The sequence below is a fragment of the Octopus sinensis genome, linkage group LG10, assembly GCF_006345805.1.
Source record: "Octopus sinensis linkage group LG10, ASM634580v1, whole genome shotgun sequence".
In the NCBI taxonomy this organism is placed as follows: Eukaryota; Metazoa; Mollusca; class Cephalopoda; order Octopoda; family Octopodidae; genus Octopus; species Octopus sinensis.
Genome location: NC_043006.1, coordinates 90723224 through 90748505, shown reverse-complemented (window position 1 = coordinate 90748505; position 25282 = coordinate 90723224). Strand labels below are relative to the sequence as shown.

The window sequence follows — 25282 nt, the reverse complement described above, 5'->3', positions numbered from 1 at the left end:
ACTCAGTAATTAAAGAATATCATAGATAAAATCAGAATAGTAGTTCTACTACATATTTAAATATATCTAGAAAAAGTTTTAAAATTAATTTCACATACAACTGATATTGTTTGATAAAATATAACCATAAAGATGAGAATAAGTAAAGAATTCTGATAATAACCTCTTTAAGAAAGCCTACAATAAGGAACTACCAGTCTATTATCTGACAATTTATTTCAGTTAAAATGGTTAGTTATTCTGAATCATTAACAATCTAAATTGATAATTTGAAAATCTGTTTAAAACTTGTGAGAGAACAATATCACATGCTACTCACCAATATTTGACAAGAGCACTTACCTGCAATAAAAGAAAGGAAATCAGTAATTCAATAAAATAAGCTCTCAATATATAAATATAATTCAATAATATAAACTATAGCATGAAATAAATTTTTTTTAAATTCATAATTAACTGCAGAATAATATGCAAGAATAATTTTTTAAAAAACTCGCTTGTGGTTATTAAGAGTTATAATAGTTTTGTAGAAGGAAATAGAATACAATTGGTTTTGCACTGAACGAACAAGAAAAATTGTTTTGAAATACAATTAAATATCAATTATACAACATTCAGGTGTCACAGACGTTTTTCTTATTTTTTCTTTTATTTTTTTGTGATGTGGTGATGGTGGTGGGACATCAGTGCATTTTTAGTCCTATATCCCAAGCTAGAGATTAAATATTGTTCTTCAAATATGAGTCGATGTTACATTATGATGATACAAACCAATGTAAGAACTAATAAACTAAATGAAAATGCCATTAACACATTCTAATTAATAATCATAACCTTCCTTTTTTTCCCCAGACAGGAACAATAATTGTACACAACTAGCTGAAGAGTGATATAAAAGAAGTTTTTAAAATTAACAAATAATTAGCATTTCTACAAAATGAATTGCAAATTAATTTCTGATTTGAAAGAATGCAAAACACTACACATCAAAAAAATTTCCTCGTGGCCTTTCAATAATATTTCCTTTCCAACTTTGTCAGATTGTTATCAATTATTATTATTACTGCTTCATCCAAAATAGAAGAAAGTAAAACAATAATAAAGTGTATACAATTTTTTCTTTTTAGATTCTTGATTTGTAACCTCCTGGGTTTCAAACTCATACAAATATGATACTTAACTCTATATATATCTGTTACATCTGATACTTAACTCTAAATATATATATATATATATACACACATATATTTTTAGAATTTTACTGCTAAAGACAAAGTATCCAGGTTTAATACTGCGTGTTGTCTCTTAATTTCCGAGAAAGATTGCTATATTTCTTTCATCAGTACTATTGGTATCAAATAATCATCATCATTGTTTAACGTCAACTTTCCATGCTAGCATGGGTTGGACGGTTTGACTGAGGGCTGGCGAAATAGGTGGCTGCACCAGGCTCCAGTCTTGATCTGGCAGAGTTTCTACAGCTGGATGCCCTTCCTAACACCAACCACTCCGAGAGTGTAGTGGGTGCTTTTACGTGCCACTGGCACGGGGGCCAGTCAGGCGGTACTGGCAATGATCTCGCTCGAATCTTTTTACACATGCCAACGGCACAGGTGCCAGTAAGGCGATGTCGGTAACGATCCTACTCGAATAGTGCCTCTTACATGCCACCAGCACGGAAGCCAGTTAGCCGCTCTGGCAACGATCACACTTTGATGGTGCTCTTAGCACCCTACTAGCATGAGGCACAAGTGCCAGTAAGGCGAAGCTGGTAACAATCACACTCGAATGGTGCCTTTTATGTGCCACTGGCTCGGAAGCCGGTTAGCTGCTCTGTCAACGATCAGGCTCATATAGTGCTCGTTCCCGTCATCGAATTTCACTTCGATTTTGATTTCAATTTCACTTGCCTCAACAGATCTTCGCAAGCAGAGTTTAGTGTCCAAAGAAGGAAAAGGTACACACAAATGGGCTGGTTACGCCCCAAATAATGATGTAAAAGAAATATGGCAACTATTTCCATTATTATATGACATGAATTTCTTTGATGGACAACATCATATTTCATTTTTGATATCTTTAAATTTGTAAAACAAGTGTTTTTTACAATCAGATGCCCTTTAAAATGCTGACAAATTAACTATGAAGTAGTTCTTCACATAGGCAAATTATACAAAAATGGAAACTATTCTAAACTTGTTCATAATCATTGAAATCTGATTGCTTTCATTAAGTACATTGTGATTAGATATAAACACATGATTAAATAATATCTTAAACAACATCTCTGGTAAATTCAAAGATATAAAATGCTTATTTTGCTTATATCTTTTGCTTACCTTTTCATCAGATGATTTTAAAATTACACATATCAACTTTCTAAATTTGTAAAAATGAACAAACACAGAGATAAAATTTAAGAAATTTATAATGGTCAAATTTAATAGTCTTATAGTTACACATTCAACAAAACAATTGATAAGGCATCAACATTTATCTATATCAATATTTGATAATGGTGATAATTTCAAACAAAGAAAACAAATCACTAGCAGATATTCATTACAGTATTATTGTCTTTGTAATATTCCATGTGAAGTTTACATAATTCATGTAATATTATTATTAATGATTGACAGTAAAATAAATTTATGGTGCATCTCATCAATTGTATATTTTGAAATATGCAAGATAAAAAAACTACAGATAACATATATATATATCAGATGATGCATAATTAATAGCAATTAATCAGAATAATATTTTAATGATAGAAATCTACCTACAATGCCTAATTTGCAATGGCTTAAAAGTATCAGTAATGGAAGCATAAAAGTAATTTTGTTAATAATATTAAGTACATAATCAAATAAATATTAAAAAATATAGTTGCTGTTTAGTTTCATGTCAGTTCTGACAGAGCAGATGTATGAACATCTCATGTTATTTTTGAACAATGTATCCAAGACTATAACTACCTGATGTATCCTTTTACCTTTTTTAAAGATAATAGGGTGTGACTTGAAGTGAACTGGGCTGCTATTTCTAACAAGTGACTGCATAGAAGTTTTCTCTCATTGACTAATTGTTAAGCCTCAATTTAGAAATTGTGTGATTTGTGATGGAGAAAGTTTTAGATATTCATATATCTATAACATATTTTCATAAGATATACAGGGACTTGTAAATTGTAGTGATTTCAATTATACTGCACTGTCCAACTTGTAAGCAGAATTTCAGTTATAATTTTTCAAGTTTAGCAAGATTTCTGTATAATAGCTTAATATTCTTACTTAGAGTTTCATCCCTATTTTCAATGAATTTTTTAACAATAAATTATCAATAAACATTCTCAAAATTGGATGCCATTCAATAATGAAAATCCAAACCAACACATAAGCAAATACATGTTTAAAATTGTAAAAACAATAAATAAAACTACATTGCTGCAAAATACTCTGAACTTCCAAAATGTGTAAGTACAAATACGAAAAGACACTTGAAATAATTTCAATTTTACTAACAATCATTTTTGGTTGAGGAGAGAAAGATACAAATTATTTCTGAAGAAATGTAGCATACATAAAGAAAAGTAGTGCCAAAAGTAAAAAATATCTAAGTTCTAAAAAAACATTACTATAAAAACCATTTCTACAATTAATTTTATGAAATGATTTTTATGAATAAGTCAATTTAAATACATAACCAATTAAAACCTGTTCAAATAAGTTATGTGAAATTAAAGGACAATATAACTTAATTAAAGTAAACATTTAAGATCATAGTTAATTCTAATGAAGTGAATTACCATATTCAACATATATCTTACCTAATATCTTAATACATATTATTATTATTATTATCATTATCATCATTATTATTGTCTACCTCTACCACTACCTCTACCACAGGTAGAGGTAGACCCAGGAAGAAGTGGTGAAGCATGATCTTTGAACTTTGGGCCTCACAGAGGCAATGACTAGTGACTGAGACCTTTGGTAATATGATGTGCTAGAGAAGACTCGTCAAACCAAATGAAATCGCAGTTGTGGCTGATGCTGGTAACTGGCACCCATGCTGGTGGCACGTAAGTAGCACTTTTCATGCATCGGACTACACAGAGGCAAAGTGGCTGATGCTGGTGGCATGTGAACAGCTCCTTTTGAATGTTGGGCCGCATGGAGGCAATGACTGAGACCTTAGGCATTATGCTGTGCTTGAGAAGACCCATCAAGCCATGTAAACCTGCAGTCATGACAGATACCGGTGTGAATCAAATGGCACCCATGCTGGTGACATGTAAAAGCACCCATTACACTCTCGGAGTGGTTGACATTAGGAAGGGCGTCCAGCCATAGAAACCATGCCAAGTTAGACTGGAGTCTGGTGCAGCCTTCCAGCTTGCCAGCCCTGGTGAAACCGTCCAACCCATGCCAGTATGGACAACAGACACTAAATGATGATGATGATTGAGAGAGCAGTGAATGCCATCAAAGTGACACTAAAGTAAAATATATGAGGCCCAGTAAACCCATCATGATTACCCATTTGATAAGGGTATACCAGGCACATTCATCACAACCATATGTGCTCGACATGGTGATCTCATATCAAGCGCATTACTTCGCAGGTATGGCCCAGTTAGGATTTTTGTCAGGTCAAGTAGCCCATCCCACTCAAATGGTCCTTAAATAAGGGTTGTTTAAGGATGTTGAATGAGACACTCATGTTTCCAGAGGTGAATTCTTCAAACCACAAAGAATTCCTCTCAACACATGACTATGATGCTCCCCACTACTTCTGCTCGTGATCAGAAATGCACATATTGTCAGCCACCAAGGGACATGCTCAACTGGTTATAGTCAAACATCTGACAAGCAAATCTTTGATATTGAGCAGAATATTTGCTGTAGCGCATCTTTTATACCAAGACAAAACAATGTACATGATAACACTTCCAATCAGTTAAGATCAGAAGCCATGATAGCCAATACCTGGTACTGCATCAGGGCATTTATTGTAATCATTATTATTATTATTATTATTATTATTATTATTATCATCATTATTATTATTAGTGCGTAACTGGTATTTATCATCAAAAGGATGAAAGACTAAGTTGAACCCAACAGAATTTGAAATTAGAATGACAATGATGATGATGATGATGATGAATGTGAAGATGGATGAAATGTTGCTAAGTATTTTGCCTGGCTTGCTAACAATTCTGCCAGCTGGCTGCCTTCTTTACGTGATCCCTATTCCTCTGAATTTGTTAACTGTATATTGCAAAATGTGAATCCACTTGATATATGTTTCTCATGCACCTGTCATATTGTTTTATCCCTTCTTGAGCCTGTTCTAAAAACTCTGGGTCAATTCTTTCCCACATATGTCACCACTATGTTTTCACTTCAATGACCTATTTTCCACGGTTTGAAGCAGAAAATTAAGCAAAAGTGTTCTACCCAATCTTCTGTGTTTAGACAAATCTAGAAATGCTATGGGCATTGCAATCCTGTTGCTCACTGTCAAAGTAAATAGCAAAAAAAAAAAAGAGAAGACTGGAGCAAAGCAAATGTTCTATAAAGTCTAGTTTAGAACTTTACAGTTCTAATCAATTTGAAATTTTTAAAAAAGGTACCTTTAATCTGGATTGACAACACTTTTTAGGGTTCTCTAGACAAAATGTGCTGACAACCAATGTTAGCACAACTGGATCTCAATGGGTGTCAGTACAGTTAGAACCGAATGAGTTCTCTCAAACATTTCTGTAAATTACACTAACATCATCATAATCATTAAATATCTGTTTCCCCATGCTAGCATGGGTTGGACAGTTTGACAGGAACTGGCAAGCCAGAGGACTGCATCAAGCCCTACTGCCTGCTTTGGCATGGTTTCTACAGTTGAATGCCTTTCCTTACGCCAACCACTTTGCAGAGTGGGCTGGGTGCTTTTTACATGGCATCAGCACTGGTGAGTTTACCAAGTAAATTACAAAACAAAAACCCTTAACTGAGAGGAATAATGGTACTGAGGGAGGTCGCTTTGTGGCAGGTAATAAGAGGTTAAACTATGATAGAAGGATAGAAGCAAGTGTCTTGTTGTAGAAGAGATATATGAATACTCCAGTGGAATGTTACAGAGATCTGGACATAATAGAGGGGAAGAGAAGGGTAAAGCAGTGAATGATAGGCAGCAGGATGACAATGATACAATATGCAGAAAGAGGACAGGTGAGAGAGATGATAAAGTGGCAGTGGGCTGCAAGGACACAGGGAGGGAGAGAAGCAGAGTGCATGAAGAGATGTAGTTTGGTTGATTGGAGTGGGGTGTGCAAATTAATGTTATGTGTGGGTGAAATACACAGCACTTCCAGAACTCAGTTTTATGAGGTGGGAGGATCTTCTCAAAAACCTTTTATCACCAAACATCTTGGTCCGTTATCGCCTCCATTTGGCTCAGCATATTGCAAGCAGTCCTCATTACTTCATCCCATATCTTCCTGGATTTCCTCTTCTACAGGTCCCATCCACTTTAAGCAATCATCTCTCTTTTATATATCTGCCTTCATTCATAAGCCTTACTTGTCCAAAATATCATTGCATGCTACAACTGATTCCTTTTGTATCTAACTTTACTTTCACACATTTGCACTTTGTTCTACATTGTACACTTATGTTGCATGTCCAATGGATCATGTTAGCTTCATTCCTCTAGTCTTTGCACATCCTTTGCATTCAGGCCCATATCTCACTATCACAGAGCATAGCCATTCATAAACTAGCATCATACAATCTAGTCTGTCTTTCATTCTGAAGGACAGGCCTTTTGTTGTCAATAGACGTAATAACTTTCTGAACTTTCTCATCTCTCTATCAGTATCCAGAAAAATATTCTGGTGATGTAGACTTGAATGTTCTCTCTAGATATACCAAACAATTCTTTCAGATATGGCTAAAAATATTTGGCTGTATGGTTAAGAAGTTTGTTTCCTCACAACATGGTTTTCAGTTTGGTTCTACTACATGAACCTTTGGACAAGTGTCTTCTACTATAACTTTCAGTTGATCAACGTTTTCTAGGTGTATTTGATAGATGGAAACTGAAAAAGGGTGTTGTCAACTTCTGTGCATTTGAGTGTGTGCATATGTGTGTGTGTGTGTGTGTCCTCATCTTGACATCATGTGATAGTAATAAATGAGTATCACACTAATACAAGCAGTGTTCTTCATTTCTAATATTCTGTGAAGGCGTGTCCAGGCATGAGGAAACATTACCATGTTTAAAAATAGGTGATGGGATGGGCATGAGGCCAGAGAACTCTGCCTTGAAACATTCTGTATGATCCATGCAAGCATGACAAAGAAGATGTTAAAAGAAGAGGATGATGATAATGATGATGATGAATTTCTCTTTGATGTGTTGTATAATTTTCCTAAAATATCAACTTCCAAAAGGTTGTTTTTCTAGACATGGCTGATGCACAAATAATCAGATTGAGAAAATGTGTTTAGTTTTATCCATACTGAAGCTATTAAGACCCACTAACATTAAAGTAATGATCCCTTAAGTATTAGATTCATTCTCTTTAGAGATCATATGCCCAAAATTGATTTAGAAAAAGAATGTTATAGCATGTTTAAATTTTAAAAGTAAAACAAATTAAATTCTTGCTTATCATGTCCAACTAGATATCATTTGGGGTATATATTAAAAAAAAAATAGCTCATTAAAAAAATGTATTTGGAAGAATTTTAAATTCAAATAGCATCATTAAATATTTTAAGCCATATACCACAAATATTGATGTCATTTATGACAGAAGACATTTAGGACATGAAATGACATAAGCATTTAAATGACATATGCTTTCTGAAAATAATTTTTCAATCAAAGGTTACAAAATATGATATATTGCCACAATTATATCAATTTCTTATTGAAACCATCTTTATAAAACAAAATATGCAGGAGGTGGATGTCTTATTTTCATAAAAATTGGAAAATTCACTTTAAAAGGTTGCATTGGAAGATAAAACAAAAAAAGAATGTCCTAATTCGATAATTAAATTCAAATTCTGGAGACTATAACAAGAATTTCTTTGAAGATTATTACTGTACACCTCATTTGCCAAGTGAAGAAATTTTGAAGAGGAGAGTAATTTGACAGTACATTAAATATATATATATAAATATAGACACATGTATACACATGCTTTATATATATATATATATATATATATATATGTATATGTAGAGAGAGAGAGAGAGAGGGGGGGATAGATAGATAGATAGATAGATAGATAGATAAATAGACAGATAGATAGATAGATAGATATACACATATACATACATACGCACGTGTCTGTATTAAGGAGGTAGTAATGTAGATAAACACAATTAGGCTTGACATATACATACATACACACACACACATACATACATACACATTTACATAGAGCACAAAATACTTAAAAACTGAAGAAAATACATAATCGTGTAGTTATTATATGTATACATATGTAAGAGTGGGTATGTATGTGTGTGTGTGTGTGTGTGTGTGTATATATATATATATATATATATATATCATCATCATCATCATTTAGCGTCCGTTTTCCATGCTAGCATGGGTTGGACGGTTCTACTGGGGTCTGTGAAGCCAGAGGCTTCATCAGGCCCAGTCAAATCTGGCAGTGTTTCTATGGCTGGATGCCCTTCCTAACGCCAACCACTCCGTGAGTGTAGTGGGTGCTTTTTACGTGCCACCCGCACTGGTGCCAGACAGAGCTGGCAAACGGCCACGAACGGATGGTGCTTTTTATGTGCCACCGGCACGAGGGCCAGGCGAGGCTGGCAACGGACACGAAATGGGGCGGTGCTGGCAACAGTCGTGAAACGGAAAGTTCTCTTACATGCCACCGGCACTGGTAACACATCTGCAATTTCCATTGATCGATTTCCATTGATCGATTTCGATTCTGATCCTCACTTGCCTCAATGGGTCTTCACAAGCAGAGTTTCGACATGCCACCGGCACTGGTAGCACATCCGCAATTTCCATTGATCGATTTCGATTCTGATCCTCACTTGCCTCAACACGTCTTCACAAGTAGAGTTTTGTGTCCCAAGAAGGGAAGGTATGCATACGTAGGCTGGCTCCATATATATATATATATATAAACATGTCTTCATATGATTTTTAAACTGTCAAATGTTTGTTTATATTCTTATAGATTGTATCATTCTGAGTAAATATTTTCAAAAACGCTTATGGTTTGTACATCTTCACTAACTTTCCATCAATTCATTAGACAACCAGTCAAAAACTATAAGTTAATGTTTCAAAATACAAATTTTTTTGATTTTTATAAACAAAAGTAAAATGATATCAAAAGAAAACTTATTGTTATGCTAACAGTACAGAACTAAAACAAAAATTACTGGCTTAAGAAAATTTTAGTTACATAAGTTTCAATGGTAATATGAGACAGTGCATCAGCCATTCATTTTCCGACTTATAAAAATCTTCTAACACAACATTTTACTAATAATATTTTCAGTGAATTTAGAACAGTACCTGTTTAAGGAAATTATACTTTAAGTTTCCATATCTCATTTAGCTCAGCAGGTAGCTCAATTTGACTTATTGATAGGTATAGTGTACAAGTTGTAGATGTCTCATTTACTTTCATTTTAATATGAATATAGTAAAGATAAAAGAAGGAAACAGATTTCATTCAATAAATTACAACTTACATACATACACTATGCATTTTTTAATAAAAGAAGTTTCCAATGCATAAATACATACACACACACAAACACATATAGTGGATACAGTATGGCTGACTGACTTAGAAGTTCCCTTTACAATCATAAGATACAGATTTCAATAGCAGTGAATGACATCTTGGGTGAGAGAAAAACTTACGTAGTTGTTATCAATGTCATTTTAGCATAGATTCCATAACGAGGGGCCCTTTCCATCCCCAATCAGTTTAAAGTGCAAATAGGTTGTCCCCGACGCAAGTGAGAAGTCCCTTTACCTTATGTTGTCTCAATTCAGTTTTTCTTCTATGCCATGCATTTTATAGCAGGATACCATTCTGAACACAGAGTGTTATCACTTCAGAGTGGGCACATTTCATAATACCAACAACACAAGAGAGTCTGTTCTCAATGATAGTGAAAAACCCCTCTCCACAATATGCTTCTTCTCTCTCCTGGTTCCTTCCATTCTGGCATGGTTTTATAATGAGATGCCCTTTCCAACACAAATTCCTTTATATGTTATACATGTACACATATATGTACATGTAATAAGTTAAATTGCTGGATCAGGTGATGAAAGTTACAGAGAGAGTCATAACCCAATTAATTAGAAACAGAATAAGAGCAGATGAGAAAGTATGCTCCACTGGATGTGCAATGTGTGTGTATGACAGAGTAGAAATGTATTGAGAGAAAAGTTAGGCATTAGAGGAATCAGAGAAAACTGCATTGATTTGGTCACTTGATGTGTATGGATGAGGAAAATTATATAAAAAATAAGTGTATGGATTGAACTCATTTGAGATGTAGACTCAGGAAGACAGGGGAGGAAGTACTGAAGGCTGATCTCCAGATGCTGAGCCTTACAAAGGAGATATCAAAGGACCTAATGATTGACATTTTGCTGTGCTCAAGAAAACCTGCCCTTTACAGCAAAAACAATATCCTAAATTCACTCAGTTGTGCTTGTGCATGTGAGGCACTGTCCCTCTGCCACTCTTCTTTCTTCTTGTCACAGCAAGTATTCTGACCCCTATTTTCATCCCACTCCATACATAGTACTAAGCAGCTGCATCACCTAGCTGAAAGCAGTATCTCCCCACCCCAATCAGTCTCCAGCACCTGGAACTATTTCCATTCCTCATCATCTTCCCTCTGCTATACTCCATTCTAAATATCTCTGTTATCTACTATCATTCTTAACACCTAGCCATATCCTACCTATTATATTCCATTATGTATCCCAATATCTCCCTCTCCACTGCTCCTGTACCTTGCACGTCATTCTACTATTTTGGCTTCTACTCTTTTTCCTGTGCCATTTCTATATCACCTGCCTTACTCTTCTACAGACTGGTATTTCCCACCATCTGAACCACCAGCCTTGTTCATCGCTTATACACTAACCTCTGTCTCTGTCCTCACACTTTTATGAAAGCATCCACTCTCTCTATCCCCTCCTATGATCAACCTTCCATCTCCTCTCTCATTCTTTGAGAGTTTGTTCTAGCATCCCATCACTGCTTTCCTCTTATTTCCTTCAGCCATATATCACATCAAGAGCAAGACCCTCACCCCTCTATCATACTTTAGCCTTTCAATGCCTATCAAACTGCCACCTACTTCCACCCTTTCCCTTCCAAATACTTCTTCTTAGTAGTAGAAGCTTTTTCCTTTATTCTTTTTTCTCTATTCTTTCCTGTCTTGCAAGTTAAATGGCAGCTTCACTCAAGCTTGAGAGACACTAGTCTTCCCAAAGCCAAAATTGTAACTGTTGGGTATGTGTATTTACTCTTTTACTTGTTTCAGTCATTTGATTGCAGCCATGCTGGAGCACCGCCTTTAGTCCAGCAAATCGATCCCAGGACTCATTCTTTGTAAGCCTAGTAGTACTTATTCTATCGGCCTCTTTTTGCCGAACTGCTAAATTACGGGGACTTAAACACACAAGCATCAGTTGTCAAGCAATGTTGGGGGGGGGGGCAAACACAGACGCACAAACATATACACGCACAAACATATACACACACATACATACACACACACATATATATATACATATATATATACACACACACACATACACATATATACGATGGGCTTCTTTCCGTTTCCATCTACCAAATCCACTCAAAAGGCTTTGGCTGGCCCGAGGCTATAGTAGAAGACACTTGCCCAAGGTGCCACACAGTGGAACTGAACCTGGAACCATGTGGTTGGTAAGTAAGCTACTTACCACACAGCCACTCCTACGCCTATTTTACTTTATAAGTTCATAACCACTCCCATCAAAACATGTGAGTAACAAAAACAAGTCCAGGGAACAATATAATTTACATGGAAATGAATTATAAACTAATGAAAATAAATTAGTCATCAAATTAGACAATCAACTAAGTGAGGGTTTATGAGTTCCTAACCACGACAGTCATTTAGGTGTGTCTATCTTTAAACAGAACATTCAGTCAATTAATTGAAAAGTTTAGGCACAAGATCCAATGCTTCCTAGTGTCATCCCACTGTGCATCTCCTTGGCTCAGTCCCTTCTACATTGGTCTTGCAAATGAAATTTTAGACTAAAGCTGTTCAGAAAACTTCTATTTATTCTTTTATTCTTATTTGTTCCCATTATTAGAACGCAGTCATACTGGGATACTGCAGTGAAGGATTTAGTCAATCAAATCAATCCAGTACTTATTCTTATTGGAGTCTTTTTGCCAAACTGCTAAGTTGCTGGGATGTAAAAAACAGAGCAACACTGGTTGTCAAGTGATGCGAGATGAAAACAATCACAAAAAAGATGTACATGTACCTAAACAATAGACTTCTGCAACGTTTCCATCAACTAAATTCACTCACCTTTGGTTCAGTCCAGGGCTGTAGTAGAAGAGATTTGCCCAAAATGCATAAAAAGTGGCTGAACCCAAGATCCCATAGTTGTAAAACGAACTTAATCCTGCAGCCATGTCAAATATGACAGTCCATGTCAGTTTCCCTGCCAAGAAACTTGATGCGGAAGGCCATCATACATATATATTGTAGGATTATATCAGTGTTGGAATGAACAAGACTGGTGCATTGAACAGAGATGCCTTGCAATAATTCATATTGAGTTATCTTTCATGACACCACGAAGGAAAACTTGCTTTTCATTTACCATGAATCAATATAATTAATATCAGGCAAAGTATTGAAGAAGATATAATTGGCTAAAAACTATTCAAAGCAGTATAGCAGCATGGTTGCAGTCCAATGATTGAGACCACTAAAATAATGATATATGTATAAATAAAATGATTTATTCAATTACATTTCTATTAAGTATTTTAGTAAAATTCTATTTATAGCAATTTCAGTCAAATCTGTGATTTGAGTTATTGTTCAAACATTTGGAATTAGATAATGCTGAGTTAAGCATAATTAAATCTCACATTTATTTTCTAAAATTTATGTATTTACAGAGAAGTTAAGATGCAAGTACAATAAACAAGACTTTATGGGCGTGTATGTGTTTACACAGACACACACACCTCAGTTCAATTCCTCTGCTAAATCAATCAGGGAAGACCTGTCAAAACATATATACAATATGAAGTACTCTCTCTCTCTCTCTCTCTCTCTCTCTCTCTCTCTCTCAATCTCTCTCTCTCTCTCTCTCTCTCTCTCTCTCTCTCATACACACACACACACACAGAGATATGTGTATATACATAATATGAAAGAGAGTTCAAGAAATCATTAATCTTCACAAAAATAAAAAACTTGCAGATTAGATACACCTTCTCAATTGCAAATGTTTAATATTAGAAAAATCCTATTAATTCAACTTGTTAGATAAATAAACCTGACAGTTAGATGCACATTTTTATATTTATCAAAATGCAATGAAGTCACCAAATACAGATATACCTAGACACATTTCACAAACACATACACACACACATAAATTAAACATTTTTAACAGTTATTTTGCTAGGAAAATAGAAAATATAGAAATGCAGCATAATACATAATTAGTAAGCATTAAAAACTAATGACATGTTTCCTTATTCTTATATTTGTTTTAAACTTTACTTAATCTGGCAACCCAATGTTTCTAAGTAAAATTTCTTAAGTGTTGCACTTGTTTATATACTTAACAATATGCATCTACAGACACTTTAAAATTCACATAATACATGCAACTTTTCAATTTAACTTCAGTGAGCCATGTTATTTTGCATAAATGATGAGGCATAAGAACTTAATCCTATACCAGAATTGTGTTTTTCTTAACTTCTAAAATGTAGAATTTACAAAACTGAATGGCATGAAGGTAAATTTCAATACATAATATATCTAATTATACTGTTAGTTATCATTTTGAAATTAAACATTTAAATAATTACAAATTCATATATTCTTTAGATGAATTTCTATGTAAGTGTTTATACCAGCTTAACCACAATGTCACCGGTAACAGTTCCAATTATTTCAAAATTAATTGCATTTAATTGACTTATAATTATTTGTAAGGTAGTGAACATTTGTGAATATATTAGTCAGAAATGCAGTAAATATTACTCATTGTGCTCCACCTACACTAACTGGAAACTGGAAAGCAAACTTTCAGAATAGCTGTCCCTTATAAGCTTAAATTTCCCTGCTTTGTTGGGATTTTGTAGGTTTTGCTTTTTGCCTTTGTAATCCCAAAACAATAGATGACTTGTAAAATACTTACTAGACAAAAGATAACCAAAGCTCAAAACTTACAAAATCTGACTAAAAATATCATACAACTGTGATTGACATTATACAAGTCATCAGCAGCATCCTCCAAAACATCATCAATGTAGTAACTTTATCACATTTCTGCTACAACAATATACATGGTCATCTGTATGAAAAACTGCCAGGGAATAAATATGACTGATACTTCTGATGCTGAGTATATTGATAGCACACTCAATCAAGCTAATCTTTTTATTACTGAAGTCCTGAAGAAGGGTAGATACTACTCATATTTCTCACTTTAACAAATGAAAAATTCAATATGTTAGTGTTTGTAAGCAATATAAATTTTAATTTGTCAGCAAAATTACAAAGTCCCTTAGATTGACTATAAATAATAACTTAATTCTTAGTTCTTAAACATCTCAAGTAATCATTCTTGACAAATATGCAATCTAGAAGATAATTACTACTTAATTAAACTGTTGCATGTTTCTGGTCAAGTGATTTGATTTAAGAACCTCAAACTAACTATATAAAAATCACTTTCAATGCTTTCTTAATTATGCTGAAAGTAAAAGAGATTTAACAATCAATTTTGCAAGTATTCTTCTTAAAACTAAGGTTGATGAATATGTGTTTTTTATAATACATATCTTTTGTATTTACTACCTGGATCATCATTAACAATAACCTGTTTGCCATGAACAAAATTTCAAAGAGGTAAAATATTGGCACCCTATCTCCTTAAACCCTTGCACAAAGCACTTGCACATTTTTTAGATGAAAACAGTTTGATGGGTTTTTTTTTTTTAAATAATCTAATTAAATTTATTTAATACAGAATATCAAAAAGTTAATTATATAGAGAGCATCTTTTATGAAAGAACAGTGAAAATAAAACTAACAAACAAAAATACTTTATTTGTAAAGAAAACTATTTGCATAAAAGAACCCATAAAAGAAAAAAACGAGAAAAGATTTTGTTTTAAGTAGGAAGCAATAAAGTTATAAAAAAGTTAAAGGAAAGCTTCAATATAAGTAAAATAATCTATTAGATATTTTTTATATTCTAATACAAAACGAATCTCTTTAGTATAATTTAGCCCAAAGATCATTTAAAATATACTTATATAATTAATAATAGTCAAGGAAAGAAAAAAATTGTTTCCTACAAAACAGTGTCAACTTAGATCGCTATAAGAACTGAGAAATTTCTTAAACTAAAATAAGACAACCCCTTCTAAACAAATATGTCAGAATCAGTTAACAAAAATAAGGTTATATGTGTGCGAGTGTATGACTGTGAATATCTATACACACATACAAACACACACACGTATATATACACAAACATATATATATATGCACACACACACACACACATATATATATATATATATATATATATATATACACACATACAAACACACACACGTATATATACACAAACATATATATATATGCACACACACACACACACATATATATATATATATATATATATATACACACACACACACGCACACACATACATATGTATACACAAACTTACATACATAACATGCACACACACCCACACACACACAAGGATCACAAAATTAAATGACACTGATATGATAAAGTACCAAACTATTTCAAGTTACAAATGTTCTTAGAAAATAGTATCAGAATCTTTCTCCTATCATGGAATTTTAAGACAAAAGCATTTAATGAAGAAACCTTGCTATAAGACTCACTCGGATAGTTTCTTTTAAACGCTTAAGTCAATTTTCAGAAAGTTAAATTAATACTTCAAGAGCAATTATTAACTTCTGGTAGCAATATTAATTATTAAGTAAAATCTTTTACAGATATTTGTTTGTTTGTTTTTTAAACAAATAAATCCTAAAAACAAGCTAATAGGATTGGATACAAAAAATTGCTATTTGTAAGCTTGAAGAAAATGTAATTGGGAAAAAATGAAACTAAAGATAAAATAAATACATTCCCCTTAAAAATATTGATATTACATTAAATTCTTTCAAGCACATTCTTGAATTAATTTCATGTACTATCATTTCACAACCATCCATAACAGAAAATTTTAAAATACAAAAAGATCACCTTATTTTTTTGCCACTTGAAACAGACCTGCAATTTAGTAGGAATATTTTAACCATTTTCCATCAGCTAAGAAGGGGAAAAATGGCTCTTTCTTGTACATAACAGGATAAGAAATAGAATGAGTAGGATATGAAACGTTTAAGATGAATTTTTCTATGTAGCGAAGTGTGTAAAAGCTATCATAGTTTATAGCAGCACAAAACAAAAGAAAAAAAAAGATGAAAAAATAAAATAAAAAGGTTTATCAAAATATGCAAATATCACCTAAAAGTTGATATCCCATGAGATCAATTAAGAGGGATTATACATTCTATACTGCAAATTTGACCCCAAAAGTAAAACAGGGCAAATCAAGATTTTCAAGATAGATTATAGTTGTAACAGCAACAATTCATCTCAGAAATTCAGACATTCAAGCATAAATCAATTAAATTGTCAAATGATGTAGCAACTCTTTGAACTTTTTAAACCTCTTTAAACTACAGCTACTTTACTATCACTTACTTAAGTCCCAGCTGTAGTCATTATGTCACCTTTGACACTCAACTAACCTACTATCTAGCAAGCAATCCAATCAGTCGATAATCTTCAATTTAAGCCATCTCATGCTATTAGCTACTTCATCATATCTGGTACATTTAAAGTTCCAGCTAGTTAGTTTGCCAGAGTACCTACTTGTCTTTCTGAATACTGATTTGCTGCTCACCAAGCTAGCCCGTTCTCCTTACATTAATGATCTGATGACAATTTACATTATAATGTATTATTATAGCAACTAAAACACATTATTTCTCACCTCAACTTTATGATTGCAATAGAATTGGTCTATATAAAGTAGTTTAAAAGAACTCTTTCAAAGATATGTTTTTGTTTCCAGGAGAATCATATTCAGATAACTGGAATATATTTTTAATACCATCCCAATAAATCCCTTTTTCAAATTCTTATACATGACTATTTACAGGGTCAAACATAAAAAAATTCTTTAGTAAGTTGATAATAACAAGTACTCCTGTTCTTCATAGGAGTACAGTATTCATGATTCGCACATTTTCTCTAGTTTCTGCAACTCATTTTAACATAGTAGCTTTGAATATTGATCTTTAAAAAAAATATCAAAAGAAGAAAATAAAATCTGTTCCTCTATCAATCTTGTTGATTCAATTATCATATCTTTAATTTATTTAAAGATTTTGAAGCTTATTTACAAGAAAAATGTTGCATTAAAATCTATAGAAATTATTTGCAAGACTCTGACTATTAATCAGATGAATCCTAGTATTGATTTTCTTCATACAACCATGATAGATGCTTCTTAATAATTTGCACTTTTCTCTGCGGCCATCAATTTTATATGATTGAACTGATTAGGTTAATCTGCAATTTAGCATATATAAATACATATATATATATATATATATATAAATGGCGGTGCCCCAGCATGGCCACAGCTAGTGAGCTGAAACTAGATAAATAAGATAAAAATATATATATATATATATATAAATATAAATACGTATATATATATATATATATATATATATATATATATATATATGTATGTATTTATATATATAAATAAATACATATATATATACATATATAAATACATATATATACACATATATATATACATATACATACATACATACATGCATATATATATATATATATATATATGTATGTATTTATATATATAAATAAATACATATATAAATACATATATATTCACATATATATATACATATACATACATACATACATGCATATATATATATATATATATATATATATATATATATATATACACACATATATATATACATACATATATATATACATACATATACATATATATATACAGATATATACATATACATATATACATATATATATATACACATATGTATATATACATACATATATATACATATATACATATACATATATATATATACACACACACACACACATATATTACACATACATACAAATACACATATACATATAAACATATATATACATACACACATATATATATATAAATATAAATACATATATATATATATATATATATATATACACACACACACACACATATATATATACATATATACATACATATATACATGTATACATAAGATCTGAATAACTATTCCATACAAGTCTCCCAACATCAAATCATAGTATTTTTCACCTAATTATATCATCTATTCCAATAACATTTTCATTCCAGCATAGTTGTCTTATATACATCAACTTTATTGCTCAATTGCTTCTTTAACTTGTAAGCACTCAAACGCTTTGCTAAGTTAATATTTCAAACTTTTTGTGTTATATAATTCTTTTATGCATTGCAACTGTTTCTACTTTACATCTTAGAATAAAAATATGAACTACTGAAGTTGGTAATCTAAAATATTGCAATGAGGTATCAAGAAGCATGTCAGAATATGCAATGTCTAGGTACGAAAATGTACAGTTTTCTAGGAAGTGATGTTATTTTAAAAGAATAGTTTATTAGAACTTAAGACATTTCTATTCAAATCAACAGAATAATCAGTTGACTTGAGATGAAATAAGCACCACAGTTCTCTATTTCCAGGTTTTATCAAAGTGAAGCAGAATACAAAATATTATAATTCATTGTTATTAGGTCTTAAAAATCATACACTAGAAATGCATCAACCCACAGAAATCCATATTCTTAGGTTCATTTTCAGTAACTATTGATATAGTTAAGAAAAACATTTGGAAAACTATAATCATAATATGACAAAATGTTACAAATGCCACTTCGAATATTTAAATACTATATTGAATAAAACTACACAGCAAGAATGCATTTCAAAGCTATATCTAATTTGGCTTATACCATAAATGGTAATTTTTTATGAAATCTAAAAGCTCAATGAACAATACTTTGAAAAACAAAGTGCTTCAACTTAGTAATTTCCCTTTCACAAAGTAATTTTAATCACAAAAGTAATGAATTTTTACAGAAATTGCATATCTAACTGCCAAATGTTGAAGAAATGTTAACAGTAGTCAAGATATCTTAATTTAAACTGTAACAATGGGAAGCACTCCGCAAATATAATACATGTATTAATTGGAATGTTCATTCAATAAAAAAACTATTTTGTAGTCAATTTATTACAGAGGTGTAGTATTCAATAGTCTATACTCTTAGTATTTAAACAGGCCATATATGGCCACAATGTTCTACCTGCTTTATTTTCAAACAGGGCAGATCCTGCCTCTTACACCTACTTGACAATGTCATTCTGAAAATAAACAATCACATCATTAAAATCTTGAAACTACAAGATAATCCTTTCTGCTACAAGCACAAGGCCTAAAATTTGGTGGGAAGGGTTAAGTCGATTACATCAACCCCCAGTACTCAACTGGTACTTAATTTATTGACCCAGAAAGGATGAAAGGCAAAGTCAACCTCAGCAGAATTTGAACTCAGAACGTAGCGAAGGGCAAAATACTGCTAACTATTCCATCCAGGGAGCTAACAATTCTGCCAGTTCGTCACCTTTGGAACCGCGAGATAATGACAGATTGGTACAAAACAATGAGAATAAATAAGGTTAAACTCAAAATGATCAATGTAATTAAATATTGATATTTTAAATTTTGCTGAGTGATTGCAACTCAACAGATTTAATATTTAAACAATATGATGTAGGTCAGCTTTCATAAAGTTTATTTTATTTTGAGGAAAAAATTAGAATGAGGCATTGAGGTATTCTACCAAGCATATTTGTGATGGAAGCAAATTGAAATGTGTCCCAGAAATAAATCAGCTTATACCAAAACATTTTACCATATGAAATATATAAATTCTAAATTGGTTTCTATTTTTCACAGAAAATTTTAGAATGTAGATTCTAATATTTATGAAAAGAATGTAAAAAATAGAGACAAGATGAAAGAAATTAGGAAATTCCACTATAAAATGGCAATAATAAAAATTAAATACCTTTGTTTAAAGCATTAACTTAAATTTGACATTGGATAACAAGAAATAATATAAATATCATGAATTTAATATTATTTTAAGCTTCAGTTTTAAGTTGGCTATTGTATTGAAAATATGATGTTATTAAATATTCATATAATGATTTGAAATTATACATAAATATTTTAATGATATTGGTAAAATAAATTCAATTTACATCAAAAGGTATTTTTAGTAAATCAGCTACGATTCTATATTTAATATCACTTAATTCTACAATTTTTAGATTAATTGTATTTAGGGACTTCCTAAGTTGATTTTCTTTTTCACCTCCATATCTTTAATTGAAAGTCTTTCACTCAAGACACTTGTATTTATATAGCCCTATATGCATTTTTTAGTAAACTACCTTCAAAATAGAAAATAATGCAGGTTCACTTACAAAGGACAATATATACAAATTTAACTATCATAAATTGATCCTTATTGATAAGTTTTATATGCAGTGCGTTTCTTTAATAATGTTTTGTATAAAGTATTGTTTGTTTCTTTGTCTTAAATTTCAATAAATTATATAAATAATCTTTTGTGTGTAGCATGTAAAAACCAATATTGATGTACAATTAAGTGTTTATAATAAATTGCTAATAGCTAATTTACAGCTAAAATTAGTGTAGATAACACAACAATAAAAGCTCTAATTCATAAGTATGCACTTTAATTTTATATTAAAAAATGTTCATTTTATGAGGGAGTACCCAAAAGAAACTGGAATTTTGCAATATTATTTTATTCACTTAGTTTTATATGTTTACACTTTTATCACCTTCAAAGTGTTCTCCATTTTTCTTCGCCTCTTCCACATCTGCAAAAAGTTTTCCTTTAAGGACGTTTTTCATTTGGGGGTGCAAAAAAAGTTGTAAGGAGCAAGATCGGGTGTATAGGGTGAGTAAGCGAGGTCATGCCATTTTTGGCAAAAACTGTCTAACAGTTAAGACAGTGTACACAGGCGCATTGTCATGATGAAACCACCACTCCACACTTTGCCACAAGTCAGGGCGTTTTCATCTCACTGTGTCTAGCAAACGCTTCAGAACTGTCAAATAAAATGTCTGGTTAGCAGTCTGACCATGTGGAACAAATTCTGTGTGGACAATTTCAGTTGTCAATGAAACAAATCAGTATTGCCTTGACATTGGACTTTACATGATGTGCATTTTTGGGGCATGGTGACACTGAATGCTTCCATTGACTTGGTTGCTACTTCGTTTCATGATCGTAACCATAACACCAGCTTTTGTTATCAGTGATGACCTTCCAAAAAAAGGTTTGAATCAACTTCCAACTGTTCTTTCAGATCACAATGCACATACAGTCGTGACTGTTTTTGATCTTCCATGAGCAAACGAGGCTCAAATTTTGCTGCAACTCATTTCATTCACAATTCCTCACTCAAAATTCATTGGCAGGAGTTCCAGGCTACACCAGTCATATGAACAAGTTAATCAATTGTTCAGCGACAATCCTTGAAAATCAGTTCATGAATTTTTGTGATGTTTTCATTCATTCGGGTGGTCGACAATCACCTGATCAAGGTTGGTCTTCAAGTAACAAGTGACCATTCCTAAAGCTTGAAAACCACTTATAAACTTGTGTTTTACTTGTGGCAGCATCCTTGTAAGCTGTTTGAAGCATGACAACTGTTTTGGCTACCGTTTTCCCCAGCAGAAAACAATTTCATAGAAGTATGCTGTTCCTTCATTTTAGCCATTGCAAAAATTGATGACAAAAGGGAGAAATAATGCAAAATAATGATGTACTATGTGGCAGAATGACTTGACTTGACACTGCTGGTTAGCGGACTGATGCATGAGGGTCACATCAAGTGGTTACTAGCAGTGGAAGCCTGAACTACAACAAGCTTGTCGGATAGAGCTTCCAGTTACTTTTGGGTACCCTCTCATATTTATTTGCATTTAAAATTACCAGTATTTGAAATTTTTGTCAGTGTATGGCAATAAATAAAAACTGAAGCAAAATTCCTATTTTAAAAAAGAGGTATCTAATCCTACCTACATCAACTGGAAGTATGCTAAGGATACTGCCATGATCAACTACATTTTATTTTATAGACTTGCAGAATTTCAAATATGGGTTTTTCATTGATTTTTGGCTTTAATATTATGAATGATGTGTGACTAACACTCTTGGATTAACCTCCTTAAAAAAAATTAAAAAAATTGTAAGCCACATATAGTGAAAATAAAATGCATCACATCAATAAAGTAAAATGTGGAAAGAAAACATTTTCAGAAAAAGAATGATGGCTTAAACCTATGATTTCATACACACAGCGTAGACAAAATTCTTGAACGTATGTTAGTGGCTTTGGAGGTAAAGTGGTGAACAAATAATATATTACAGAAGACAAGAAAAACACAGAATCCATAAAAACATTGCAAGCTTCTGAAATTAAATCAGTCAGTGAATTTAGTTACAACTGACTTTGAAAGGTGGACCTTATGTTTGTAAATCTTAGGATTTATAAATATAAACCTGTAACCTGTTCCTGTGCAGAGTAGTGCTGTGGCAGTACAACTGTAAATGCAGGAAATGGAAAATGCTTATATTTTAGCTTGTCAATGAAGTGTGCCAAGTATTTATTTTTATGTTACTTAATAACTTTGTTCAAGCTCAAATTAAGCAGAGAAGTTCAAAATTAGTCAATTAAACTGACCACAACTCTTGCCTGATATTTCACTGTTTTTACAAGGATGAAAAGATGAGATTGGAGGAATTTTTCAAAATCAGAATTTGAAAGCAAGTTGAAAGCAATTATTCCTTATGTTTTGAAATGACAAAAAGGATGAATGGTAACTTAAAAATAGGCAACGTTATTGAGAAAGTGATAGTGAAAAACATTGATTGGTAATGATAGTTCTTTTAGAAATATCTAAATTAAGGATCTTAATGTTCTACTCAGCTGTGAAGCCAGAACCTTATTTATTTATTTGTACAACATGCCCAACTCTATTCCACTATTCAAAGTCATTAAAATTATTTCTCTAATGACTCTATTGTCTGTAAAATATACTTAAATTATAATTTATAAACAGTCAACACTGATGAAAGACTAGAAAGATGACCGTTGAAATGGACATATAATGTGTCAGGAGAACAAGCTAAAGGAAACTGGAAGAGGAAGACAAAGGGAGATGGCAAAACAATACAAAATTAGTGCATCACTCTGTTGGAAAGTGTTTATCCAATGCATGCAAGGTTAGATAAACAACTGTAAAAATGATGATAGTGGTGAAATGAAAATGATAACCACAACAGTAGCAATGTTGACAACAACAACAATGATGATGAAGACAACGACGATGGTGAAATGCATAAAAGTGCAGTGGCTGAAAGTTTTAACTAGCTTGAAACAACATTGTCTTCATTTGCTTTAAGTAGCTATATCTCTCTGATCATTTGTCCCAAAAACAAGTAGTCTGCAAGATTCCTAAGTTTATTCTCTCAAATTCAAATAAATTATATTTTGTAGGTGCATACCCTTTTAAAACCAGATTTTTAACATAAATAAAAATTGTTTCTATGTATCTCAATTGGTGTTATTGATTCAAGTCACAATAAGATTTCCTTAGATGTTGATTTAAATATAAATAGAGACATTGGTACTGGAATGGCTAAAACACTCATATCGTCAACTATTTTTCTACAGATATTCTATGTTCTAACACAATTTTCAAGGAAAGGTGTAGTTGATTGAATTAACTCAGTTACTTGACTAGTACTTAATTTTATCAAAACCAAAGATTCTAAAGCAAAGCTGACTTTACGAGGATTAAAAGTGAGAAGCATAACTAAATGCTGTAACATATTTTGATTGGTATTAAAACTGATGGCACTATTGCAATGCTATCTGATGAATGAATTTATTTTTAATAGGAACCATTAACCTAATGAAGGAGTAATTGAGATCTATATAAATACTTTAATTGCACAATAAACAATCTGCACAATTTAACAATCTGGTGGCTATCCATGTTATATGTAATGATCCACTTCCATATTCAGTATTATTATCATCATGGAGGAGGATTAAAGGTGTAAGAAGATAATTCCATGAATAAGATTAGGATATCAGCTAAATTAAATAAGATCAGCTAAATTTTGAATCATTACCAAAATATAAAAAGTAAAGATAAGTCAGAAAATCAATCCATAAATAAAAGTGTCTTAAATGCAAAGCTGAAACCTAAAGATTTATCAAAAATCTTGACAGAGGAAAAGCACAAAGAAACATCAATACACTTCAAAATTACAGTAATGTAGTATGCAGATTTGAGTATCATAAAAAAATTCAAGCTACTCATGACACTTTCAATTATATAAAGAGAGGAAACCATTAATATATAAAGAAGGTAGAAATGATAAATTCCAAATATAATTTCTGTAATAAACATGAAGTGTAATTACTGTATTTTCTATATGTAAATAAAAATATAGACACTGAGAGCATTTAGAAAAGTTTCTAGCTAGTATTAACACACACATAATTCTGTAAAATTAAATTAGACAATATTAAGTAGAATAATGTTAATTTTAGATAATTAGAGAAACACATTATTGAAAATTGAAGTGATAAACCAATAATAATAGTCACAATTTTTGTCACAGATTTTAAAATTAATTAAGACTACA

General features: G+C 31.9%; 1 protein-coding gene across 1 annotated transcript in view; it reads right to left on the bottom strand.

The window, feature by feature from the left end:
- LOC115216551 (ribitol-5-phosphate xylosyltransferase 1) overlaps positions 1 to 25282 on the bottom strand; it is a 514985-nt gene that overhangs the window by 359201 nt on the left and 130502 nt on the right. The gene's annotated exons all lie outside the window — the stretch shown is intronic.